General features: G+C 41.8%; 1 long non-coding RNA gene across 1 annotated transcript; it reads right to left on the minus strand.

Moving 5' to 3' along the window:
- Positions 1-399: 399 nt before the first annotated feature.
- On the minus strand, positions 400-3,453 carry LOC129534523 (uncharacterized). The gene is made up of 2 exons (XR_008681142.2): positions 3,324-3,453; positions 400-685 (listed from the first exon to the last, which is right to left on the minus strand). It is a non-coding gene; the product is annotated as an uncharacterized lncRNA (long non-coding RNA).
- Positions 3,454-12,282: the final 8,829 nt, after the last annotated feature.

The raw sequence follows: 12,282 nt of genomic DNA on the forward strand, positions 1-12,282 counted from the left end.
AAGAGCAGATTGAGCCAGGCCCATTTTTGTGCTACATTACTAGAAGAGTGTCTAAATTCCCAAGAATTAGATGGCTTCCTCCATCTGAGTTGCAGTGAGAAATGATTTCCAGTTGTCTGCTTTGGGCAATTTCCGTTTTTAAATAAAAATCTTTTAAACTGATTGTACAAATGTCTCACGCGCTTTAACAAGTAGCCCTTTAAATTTAGTACAGAGAAGAAATTTTATGTGTATGTAAAAATTATGTGTGTGTATACATACGTATATCTACATATGAATGATATATGCATGTAATTTTTCATTTAAGTTCCATGTAAACTTTCATGGAGGTACACATGGAAGTAAATGCCAGCTGGTTCCTCAGAGGATCTGAGGCATTTAGAGGAAACACAGAGGGTATAAAAATAAAATTTTAATAAAGAATTAGCTCCCAAATTAGAATAGAATGGCGAGATGTCTGCAGAGTCAGCATGACTTCTATGTGTGGAGGACTTGGCAGTTTTGCCCCTCTTTCACACGCGTCATCTTGCTCAGTCCTCGCAGCAATGATCCTGAGGTGGGCAGCACAGGTGTGATTTGATTGTCTCCATTTCACAGATGAGGAGACTGAGAGCACATCAGTGAGGAGCAGAGTGGGTCTTTCAACTCCAGGCGGAGACTCTTTTGGCAGGGAGGCTCCCTCCATCTAGAAACACAATTTTTAAACTATCAGAACTCAGTAAGGAGGGACAAGTAGGAATAAGCAGTGACTGACCACCTGTTAACATCATCCTGATACCTAAATAAAAGTGATGTAAAACACCATGGGGTGAATGTGCCTTCATAATAAGTTATGTGGCTTTGGCTGATTTGTTTGGCCACCTCGCTGGACTTACTCAGACTTTGGATTTTCAGAAATATTTTATATATAATTATGCCTGAGAATGTTCCTAGCATACTGCTGACTGGTTGTTAAGCATGTGCAGAAATAGCATCCCACAACAACAATGTAAGGAAGGGAAGGTAATATCTTTTCCTCACTCATGGAATGAGGGCCTTCGGACCTACTTCAGAGGAAGGTCAGAGAATTCTTTCATGGCCTGCTTCAGGGGAGAATGGCAGGAAAAGGTCAAAGAGACCTTCCTGCTTCTGTTTTCTTAAATGCTGAGGTGCTATGTATTGCGGTAGCATGTCTTGAGCCTCATCATCATCAACAACCACCACCACAACAACAATAATAGTAAATAGCAGCTACCAAGTGTTGATTGCTTACTATGTTCTAGACACCTTGTCATGTGGTAGTCTTTCCCATTTAGTTCTCTGTTGATATGGTTTGGCTCTGTGTCCCCACCCAAATCTCACCTTGAATTGTAATCCCCATAGGATCACCACATGTTTAGGGAGAAACCTGGTGGGGAGTGATTGGATTATGGGGACAGTTTCCCCATGGGCCTCGCTGGTGATAGTGAGTGAGTTCTCATGAGATCTGATGATTTTATAAGAGGCTCTTCCCCTTTTACTCATTTGCTGTCTCTCTTGCCTGCCACCATGTAAGATGTGACTTTGCTTCTCTCTCACCTTCCACTATGATTGTAAGTTTCCTGAGGCCTCCCCAGCCATGCGGAACTATGAGTCAATTAAACCTCTTTCCTTTATAAATGACCGAGTCTTGGGTATGTCTTTATAGCAGTGTGATAATGAACTAATACATCTATCTTCTTTTATCTCAGGTAAATATTCCATTTCTGCCAAGATGCCCACCAACCAGTGCATGCCAAGACTGTGAGGCACCATGAATCCCTGGCTGGCTCACATGAAGGCAAATCCCCTTCAGGACCAGGAAGGCCCAGGCCACTTTGTCCAAAGGTGGTCCAGTTCCAGATACTCAGGTCTTCTTTAGATGTCACCTTCTCTTGACCTGCTTTCTCTTGGCCTAGCACCTCTTTCAGTCACCACTGATATCACTTGCTTTCAGATTCAGATATCTAAAGACCCTCCCCTAGGGCATAACGTCCTGTCTCATCCATCTTTATGAAGATAGTGCACAGTGAGGGTCGGGGGTACCTGAAAGACCTGGGCTTTCAGATTGTGCAGACCTGGGTGTGAGCTGGGCTCCACTGTGTGCCAGCTGAGATTGAATGATTTGCTGAACTGCTCTGCACTTCAAGTTTCTCATCTGTTAGCAGGGATTTAAAATCTGTTTTGCAAGGATGTTGTGTGGAGATGAAATGTGACATCTATGTGATGCATGCAAACAGTCCCTGGCACATAATCATTGCTTGATGCCATGACTCAGAGGCTCTGCCTGGGCCCTTGCCCAAGCTCTTCCATCCTTTTTATGTCCCTTAGTATCTTTCTTAGCGCCTATCATAGGAGATATCTGGGCAAGCACCAGCCCCATCCCACAATTTCTACCTCCTTCCTCCCCACTTTCACCCTCCAATTCTGGGTCCGTGGACTTAGTTACATACTAGTCAGCTCTCTGCCAGCCCTGAGGGCCTGGCTGGACTCCTGCTGGATGGGACCCTGTGCCTCGGGTGCAGGGAGAATTTGGACAGTCTTCCAGCAGCCTCTGCACCACTGGCCACAGAGTTGAGGGCAGTGGATCCCTGTGGTTCATCTCAGTTGCTGTGCCATCAAGACTGGGGGGCAGGGCGGGGAGCGAGTGGATTAGATCTCAATATTCAAGTGTGGTCTGTAGACCGGCAGCACTGGCGTCACCTTGGAGCTTGTTAGAAATGATAAATCTTGGCCCACTGAATCAGAATCTTCATCTTAACAAGATTTCCAGTCATTCCTTCTGAGCCCTGGGTTGGCCCCCAGTAGGCAAGTGCCCCTCAAGTCACTACACAGGAGAACTGTGGACAAGGTAATTCTTCCCTCCAGGGTCAGCAAAGGTATCTGCAAATCCTTTAGTAGGGGTGTATGTGTTTAAAACACTCACTAAAGTCTAATTTATTATGCAGGAATCATTTTTAAATTTCTTTCCGGATTGTTAAGGTAAACCTTTGAATCCTAAGACCGATGTATGATGTAGGATGTCGCTGGCCTTGCTTCATGTATAGAAGTCACACCCCACAATAACAATGTAGGGGAGGGAAGGTCATATCTTTTCCTCACCCATGGAACAAGGGCCTTATGACCTACTTTAGAGGAAGCTCAGAGAATTCTTTTATGGCCTGCTTAGGTTAGTGGGCCTGTGCCCATGCCATTCAGTAAAGTCTCCCGGAACCATACCCACTCTGATGCTTTCTCATTACGGAGACAGAATCACACACACACACACACACACACACACACACACACACACACAGGCCATGACACGACGTTTTCCACCCCCGAACCTGTGCTTATATGTTATCTCTTCTGCCTGGGATGTCCTTGCTGTCCTTTGGGTGAATTTTAGTCATCCTTTAAGTTTCATTTAAAGTGTCAGCTCAGCCACAGTGCCCTATGTAAGATGGCTGTGTGATGGTGTTTCTGCTGTTACCACGGTGCATTCCAGTGTTCTGTTGATGGTGTGATCACCTCCTGGAAACACTGAACTCAGTGAGGGTAAGGTCTGTGTTGTATTTATTCATCTTTTTATCTCCAACACCCAGCACAATGACAGGCACGCTGGAGATGCCCCATAAATGCTTATTGCATACACAGAAAAAAAGCTTAGCTTGCTATGATGGCTTTTCATTTCGTCCTTTGAAGTTTAATCAGAATAAAAGAAAATAACTGCAGACTCTAAACGTTTGGAAAGTTTCTGTAAAACCTTACAACCCAAATGGAAAAAAAAAAAAAAAAAAGATCAAAGGGAAATTAGACAGCAATTTGTTTTAAAAAAACGTAGTGGCATTTTAATTAGAGAATATTCTTCTCATTGAAATGAGAAACTCCCAGGGAAATACTTGATATGTTAGAGTCTCCCTCCTCACATTTTTTTCTCCAGCTATTATGGGACCTGCTGAGCAGGCTTTGTGAAGGAAAGCTCCTAGGATGCTGCACAATGAAGACACTCAGCACTTACACAGCGCTCTGCTCTTGCCACAATTAAGCCCTTTCACTTCTCCCGGCCCTGCAGCGGGGGAAACCCAAGTTATTTACTGAATTTGCTGGCTAGAAGGCCCTGAGGATAAATGACTTGTTCGAGTCTAGGCAACTGGACTGTCACGGGCAGAATTCAGAGTTTTGGACCTGTTTCTTATGTCAAGCAGTTTGTTCTGACCTCAGAAGGGAATCCCTTTTTGATAAGCAATGCACATGGACCCCAAAGAGTCCCCAGAAGGTGGTCGTTTGGAGGGGATCACTGGGTATCACAAATCAGTAACATTTTTGAAACTCAATATGGGGATGACTGTAGGATTGCCATCTTTTAATCTTGCTAATTAGGAATATGAAGAAAATATATGGCCAGAATTATGCCTTAAAGAAAATAAATGTCTTATACTAAAAAGTAAGGAATTGTTTCAGAATAAAGCCCAGGTTTTTTTTATTGAATATATTTAGTTTTATTAGAAACACAGCACATTGTAGTTATTTTTATCGTTTTACAGGAGACCAATGAAAACTGGCAGTTTAGTGTTTGGGAACCACTGTTTTTAACTAAATATGCTAGATCCATATTTTCTGTAGAAACCCCAAAGCCAACCTTGTCTAGCAGAAAAGTGAGTTAAGATTCACCTGCTGGCATTCCACGCCCAGGGCAGTCACCCACTTCCTCTTTCCACAACTGTGGAAGTAGGCGTTACTTGACATTCTGAAAGTACATCAGAAAGTAATCCTGACAGCACTTTCCATAATTGGTGTGTTGTCGCTGTGCTTCATGCTCACTAGAGAGAGAAGATGGAGGACTAAGGAAGCCTTGATGCAATCTTTCCTACTGAGTTTTAGGTAGGAGTAGGTGATACAGTTTGGCTGTGTCCCCACCCAAATCTCATCTTGAATTGTAACTTCCACAATTCCCAAGTGTTGTGGGAGGGACCTGGTGGGAGGTGGTTGAATCATGGGGACAGGTCTTTCTTGCACTGTTCTCACGATGGTGAATAAGTCTCACAAGATCTGATCATTTTATAAAGAGGAGTTTGCCTGCACAAGCTCTCTCTCCTTGCCTGCTGCCATCCATGTAAGATGTGACTTGCTCCTCCTTGCCTTCTGCCATGATTGTGAGGCCTCCCCAGCCATGTTGAATTGTAAGTCCAAAAAACCCCCTTTTCCTGTATAAATTATCCAGTCTTGAGTATGTCTTTATCAGCAGTGTGAAAGCAAAGCAAAACTTCTGAGCTGAGGATTTTATCCTTTGGTGTACTATACTCCACAGGGGAAACAGAAAGAGGTTGAGGCTGCAGTGAGCTATGATAGGGTCACTGCCCTCCAGCCTGGGTGACAGAGTGAGACTCTGTCTCTTCAAAAAAAGGTAAAAAAAAATTTAAAAATCTCCCTAAACGCTATGTACAAGCTATCCTTCTACCCTCCAATCTGTCCTAGGTGTGGGCCAAACTGACTTTGGGAGAAATTTACAGTTTGAATGATAATAACGCTTCCCAAAAACAAAACCACCCTTGTAAAACTAATAAAAGGCCACCAGGTTAAGAGGATGGGCGAGGTCACAAGGTTTGCAACATCCCCAATTACTCGTGTAATTAATGTCACTATTGTAGAACCTAAGATTGGCCTTTTGAGATCTTTTCAGGCTTTTGCATTTCTGATGACTGGATGGCCCCACCTGGACCTGTGACTCAACCAGTTCTGTGGCCCCAACCCAGAAGGGGACTCAGCACATGAGGACCATTTTCCACACCCCTATGATTGCATCCCCCACCAATCAGCAGCACCCTTTCCCCAGGCCCCTGCCCACCAAACTACCTGAAAAACCCCCAACCTTCCAGCCTCTGGAGAGATTGATTCGAGTAATAACTCCAGCCCCTGCTTGGTGTGGCCAGTCTCACCTCAGTTAAACTCTTTCTTTATTGCAATGCCATGGTGTCAGTGGATTGATTTTGTCTGTACAGCAGGCAGGAAGAACCTGTGGGGCGATTACATGAAGGAGGACAATTATGGATTTTTCTTTTATGTTTTCTAACTTTTGTTGCTGTATTTATATTACTTTTAGAATTTTAAGTAATTTTGTAATGATGAAGAAATGAGAAAAATTGAGGAATTACACCTTACTGATTGAATTTTCCAAAGATGGTCACAAGGTTGCTCCCGCTGCATGCTCCTCTTCCCATGGGACCTTAACACTCCTCCTTTGAGCTCCTCCCCCAAACCCAGACAGACCCTTATAACTGCCTCAACTGAACATAGTAGAAGTAATGTTACTGGAAAGGGGTCTTGATCCAGACCCCAAGAAGAGAGGGTTCTTGGACTTCGCACAAGAAAGAATTTGGGGCGAGTTCATAGAGGGAAGTGAAGGCAAATTTATTAAGAAAGTAAAGGAGCAAAAGAATGGCTACTTGCAGGAAAAGGATGGGCAGTTTCCAGAACTGAGGGTTCCTCCCATTTTTAGACGATGTAAGGTAACTTCTTGACATTGCTCTGGCATTTGTAAATGGTCATGGTGCTGGTGGGAGTGCCTTTTAGCATGCAAATGAATTATAATTAATGTATAATGAGCAGTGAGGATGACCAGAGGTCATTTTCATCACCATCTTGGTTTTGGCAGGTTTTGGCTGGCTTCTTTGCTGCATCCTGTTTTATTAACAAGGTCTTTGTGACTTGTATCTTGTGCTGACCTCCTATCTCATCGTATGACTAAAAATGCCTAACCTCCTGAGAATGCAGCCCAGTGGGTCTCAGCCTTATTTTACCCAGCTCCTATTCAAGAGGAAGTCACTCTGGTTCCAAGGCCTCTGGCAGTGACACAATGTAACTTGTGAGGCTAGTGTTCAATACAGTTTATAGGAGCTCACTATTTTGGACTGAGCTCCTGTAGACTCAACAGACCAAACCAAAACAGCATCATTCGTGCCAAAGTTTCATATCACCACACCAATATTTGTCTGACCTCCCCAGGAATCAGGAAAGAGAGAGAAATAATAGCCAAATTCTGAAACAGATCACTTTTGGCCAGCAGGATAAGAAAATCCACTCTGCTTTACAAGGAAAGTAGCTTTGAAATGACCAATCTGCTTTTTGTTCCTTGTTTCTGCCTTCTGTGGCCTTTTTCTCTCTGTAAATACTCACTGCCCATGTTGCAGAGTGGAGTTCTTGGAACCTTTTCTTGTTCTGAGGGTTACTCAATTCTCAAGTCATTCTTTGCTCAAATATACTCTGTTAAATTTATTTTGGGTAAAGTTTTTCTTCTATCATTAGATTGTAAAAATTCTATATACTTCTGCTTGGCACCTTGGGATGTGGCCCTTTGATGTGGCTGCCATATTATGAGGAAGTGCAAAGCAGCTGCCCACATGGAGGGTCCACAGGTAGGTGTTCTGATCGACTGCCCAGGTGAGGACCCAGAATCAAGTGCTGGACACATAAGTGAAGAAACCTCCAGATGATTCCAGCTCCCAGCTGTTGAGTCTTTGAGTCTTTCCAGAGGGGGCCTCAGATGCCATGGAGCAGACACAGATGTCCCTTCTGTACCAAAGTCAAATTGCTGCTGCATGGAATCCCTCATTCTAAGCATTATTAACTGGCTGTTTTGTACCATTAAGGATTGTGGTTTGTTTCACAGAAGTATATGTATATTATAACTCTCTTTTAGTAAGAGCAAGCAAGCAAAGCAAAAACAAAACCCAACACTCCTGAACATCTGCATATATATTTTTTAATGTAAAAAACGTTATGTTAAAATATACATAAGGTTTAACTTTTTAACCCCTTTTAAGTACACAGATTTATAGCATTAAGTATGTTCACACTGTTGCACAACCATTACCACAGTCTGTCTCCGGAATTTTTTCCAACTTCCCAAACTGCAACTCTATACTCATGAAACAATAACTGTCCAATCCCCTTCCCAGAACTCTTGATGAGCACCATTTAACTTTCTGTTTCTATAAATTTGACTACTCTAGAAACCTCTTGTAAGTGGAGTCATATGGTGTTTGTCCTCTTGTGACTGGCTTATTTCACTTAGCCTAATATAGGTTCATCCCTGTTGAAGCATGTGTGAGAACTTCCTTTATTTTTAAAGCTGAATAATATTCCACTGTATGTATATACAAACTCCTGGGCTCAAGTGATCCTTCCCCTCAACCTCCCAACATGCAGGGATTATAGGTGTGAGCCCATGCACCCGGCCCCATTTTCTTTATATCTATTCGTCCATCAATGGACACTTGGTTTGCTGCCACCTTTCGGCTACTGTGAATAATGCTGCTATAAATATGGGTATATAAATGGGGGTTGAAGTCTCTGTTTTTAGTTCTTTTGGTTATATATCCAGAAGTACAGTTGCTGGATTACATGGTAATTCTGTTTTTAATTTTTTGAAGAACTGTCATACTGTTTCCTATTGTAGCCGCCCCATTTTATATTCCCACCAGCAGTGCACAAGGCTTCCAATTTCTTCTCGTCATCACCAATACTTGTTATAATTTTTTTTTTTATAAAAGCCATCCTAAAGTATGTGAAGTGATATCTTGGTGTGAGAGCTCATTTTGATTCACATTTTCCTAATGACTAGTGATGTTGATCGTGTTCTCATGTGTTTATTGGCCATTTGTATATCTTCTTTGGATAAATGCTTATTCAAGCCCTTTGCCCATTTTTAAATTAAGTTGTTTGGTTTTGGTTTGGAAATATTCTTTTAAATGTATATATAGACAAGGCAGAGGTACAGAAACAACAGGCTGTTACCTCAGAGGTTGTGTGTTGAGGTGGAAGAGGAGCAAACATGATTCCTTTCTGCCTCTTATGAAATTGTACTGGAGGGCTCCACGTATTACCAGCATGTGTCACTAACTGAATAAAGAAAAACAATTTAAAGAAATTATCAGTAAAAAGTCACCTTGCTTAAATATCTCAAAATATCTAACTTGAAGTTTTTTTTAATGGTACAGCCAAGAAAATGAAATAATCTTGAGTTGAACCTTTACACAGATTTCATTGGTAAAATTTTAATAATGAGAAGAAAACTTCCCTTCATTGTTCTAGTCACAGATCCTTGGCCTGCCTTTTCCACCTCCTCCCTCCTCCCTTCTGGAAAGAGCTCAGACTAAGAGAAGAGCCTGTCTCTCTTTAAAGAGACTATTTGTTTCCATGGTAACTTGCCTTCTTCATCTTCAGAGCTGTAAACTAGGAAATTCCATTAGAGGCTTATCCGGGCAGTTGCTTTTGAAATGGTGTCTGATATTAGCTGTCTGCTTCATTCACCTTTGCTGCTTAGTAATCTTTTGAATTTGGTGATTTTGTTTCTATCAAATGAAGAGAGTAAAATAAAACAATACGAAGCTGATTATAATCGGTCTTGTTGGGCCAGCTGTGCATTCTTGTTAGGTCCTGTGGTGGGGCTGTCATGGTGTGGCCTCCTAGGTGACTGTGACCTGTGCAGCCTAGGCGCCATGGAGCCCTGCACACAGAGCTGGCCTGATTCAAGGTGCACCATTTCATCTGGAGAAGAAATAGGAACCAACTCTGTTGTCAAAAATGACTTTGATTGTTAGTAGATTTCAAGTTTTATCTGTAGGATTCTGATTTGGGCACATGGAGATGCTAATACTGCTGGCTGTGAAAATATAGCTGCAAATAAAGCAAATAACCAGATTACCTGAGGCTGATGATTTTAATTTTTCTAGTAGTATCTATGATTATAAAGCTGCATTTATTGACCATTGACATAGAAGGTTTGGGGGATTTTTATTGACCAGCATGGTTTATATGCATGAAATCTATATCATTTTTTGTTTCTCCAGATCCATAAAGGACATTTAAACAACAGTTAATAAACATAGAAAATATCTTGAGATCACCTTTTCTATTCAGGAAATTCAGCTACTTTATTCCTCTTGATAACAACTTTATCTGATTATATTGACAAAAATAACATTACATTTGGTTTTCCTTTCATTTATTTATTTATTTAGACATGGGGTCTCACTCTGTTGTCCAGGCTGCAGTGCAGTGGCATGATCATGGCTTACTGCAGCCTTGAATTCCTTGGCTCAATCGATCCTCCTTCCTTGGCTTCCCAAAATGTTGGGATTACAGGTATGAGCTACCGCACCTGGCCTGGTTTTCCTTTTTTTAAAAAAGCTAATTGCTGGCCAGGTGTGGTGGCTCATGCCTGTAATCCCAGCACTTTGGGAGGCTGAGGTGGGTGGATCACAAGGTCAGGAGTTCGAGACCAGCTTGGCCAACATGGTGAAACCCTGTCTCTACTAAAGATAAAAAAAATTAGCTGCGCATGGTGTTGTGTGCCTGTAATCCCAGCTACCTGGGAAGCTGAGGCAGGACAATCACTTGAACTCAGGAGGCAGAGGTTGCAGTGAGCCAAAATCACACCACTGCACTCCAGCCTGGGTGAGAGGGTGAGACTCCATCTCAAAAAAACAAAACAAAACAAAAACAAACAAACAAACAAAAAAACACACACACAAAAAGCTAACTGCTGATCAATAGTATACTTCCAAATTTTGAACACATTTCCTAGGTAAAATATTTATATTTAAAAGAATTTTAGATTGAATGACGAAAAGGTTCTGGAGATGGATGGTGGTGGTGGTTGTACCACAATATGAATGTACATAATGTTACTGAACCGTACAGTTGAAAGTGGTTGAATGGTAAAGTTTCTGTTATGTATATTTTATCACAATAAACATAATATTCAGAATTTTACAACTGGCAAATATGAAAGTATCTGCAATTGCTATGGAAAAGCATGTTAACTGATACACAATTCGATGAGAATCTTAGGCTCTTAGCTTCTTATGTAGCTTTCCTTCCTCCTTAAACTTAGACTTCCAAGAAAATTCCAAATTTTGGTTTCCTTCGTCCTTTTCAGTTCTGAAGCAATTTGAATGCATACTTCCTTTTTCCCATGAGAGAGCATAAAAATACTGTATTTCGTAGCCCTTATCTCTAGAGACATTTTTGTATTCCTTTGTTCCAATCATTGCCTTGGAGAAGTTCACTGTCTCATAAGAGGAATCACAAAACAAGAATCATCTCAGAATTGTAGGGATCTCTGTGCAAATTTGTCTAACATCTTACCAAGGCAGATGTCTTAGTCCGTTTTGTGCTGTCATGGTAGAATACCTGAGACTGGGCAATTTATAAAGAACAGAGATTTGTGTCTTACAGTTCTGGAGGCTGAGAAGTCTGAGGTTGAGGGGCCCACATTCTGTCCAGTGATGAGTAGCTTGTCTACTCATAGGCTGCCCATTCCACTTTGATCAGGCTCATTTACTAAACATTCACTGAACAGTTTGTCTTGACATTGTGTGGGGTTACTGGAGATACCAAAGGGAGCAAGATGGACGTGGTCTGACTCTCATAAAGCTTACATTAGAATGTTCTTCTATTTTTTTTTTATTGAAACTTTGTCTATTTACCTTAGGCTCATTCATTCTAGTTATGACCTCAGAGTCATAAAGAATGCACAGCACTGTGCACTGTGCCAAAAGCCCTATTGCCTTCATTTCTTTTACTCCTCACCAGAATCCTATGAGGCGGGGAACATCACTGTCTCAATTTCACCACTGAAGAAACTAAGACTTAAAAGGGTAGGTATCTTGCCCAAGATCATATAGCTAGTATCTGTTTCTCCATTCACATTAATTCATCATTCATTCATTCAACAAACATTGGTTGAGAATCTACTATATGCTTTGGCAATGTTGAGAAAACTCGATAGCTGCCCTTAAAAACTCACAGCTCAATGGGGGAAGAAGTCAAGCAAACAGGTCTACTGCAGTGTGCTGTGCTGTGTGAGGGAGCTGTACTCTGCGGCGATAACAGCTAGCAGGTCGGTCTCTCACCTGGTCAAAGAGTCCAGTCAGGCTCCTGATTAGCACAACAGCCCCTATCAGTCTCTGTTGCACCTCGTCCCTCCAATCCACCCACCACCCTGCATCTGGAGTGATCTGTCTAGACTCACAGTCAAGATCTGTCTAGACTGATCTGTCGCATTCACTCATTTTTCATTCAGCTAACAAATATTTTTGAGTATTTACTTTGTTAGCCCTTGGAGACACAATGGTGAGTAAACCAGACTTGGCTGGGACCTTCACAGAGCTTGCAAGGCAGGTAAGAAACAGAAACAGGGAGATGCATAGAATCATTAAAAAAAGAAAAAAGAAAGTTGGAAGGCATATAGCCACTGTGGAAGACAGTTTGGAGGTTTCTCAAAATGTTAAGCATAGTGTT

This window comes from Gorilla gorilla, chromosome 5, assembly GCF_029281585.2.
Source record: "Gorilla gorilla gorilla isolate KB3781 chromosome 5, NHGRI_mGorGor1-v2.1_pri, whole genome shotgun sequence".
Taxonomy (NCBI): Eukaryota; Metazoa; Chordata; class Mammalia; order Primates; family Hominidae; genus Gorilla; species Gorilla gorilla.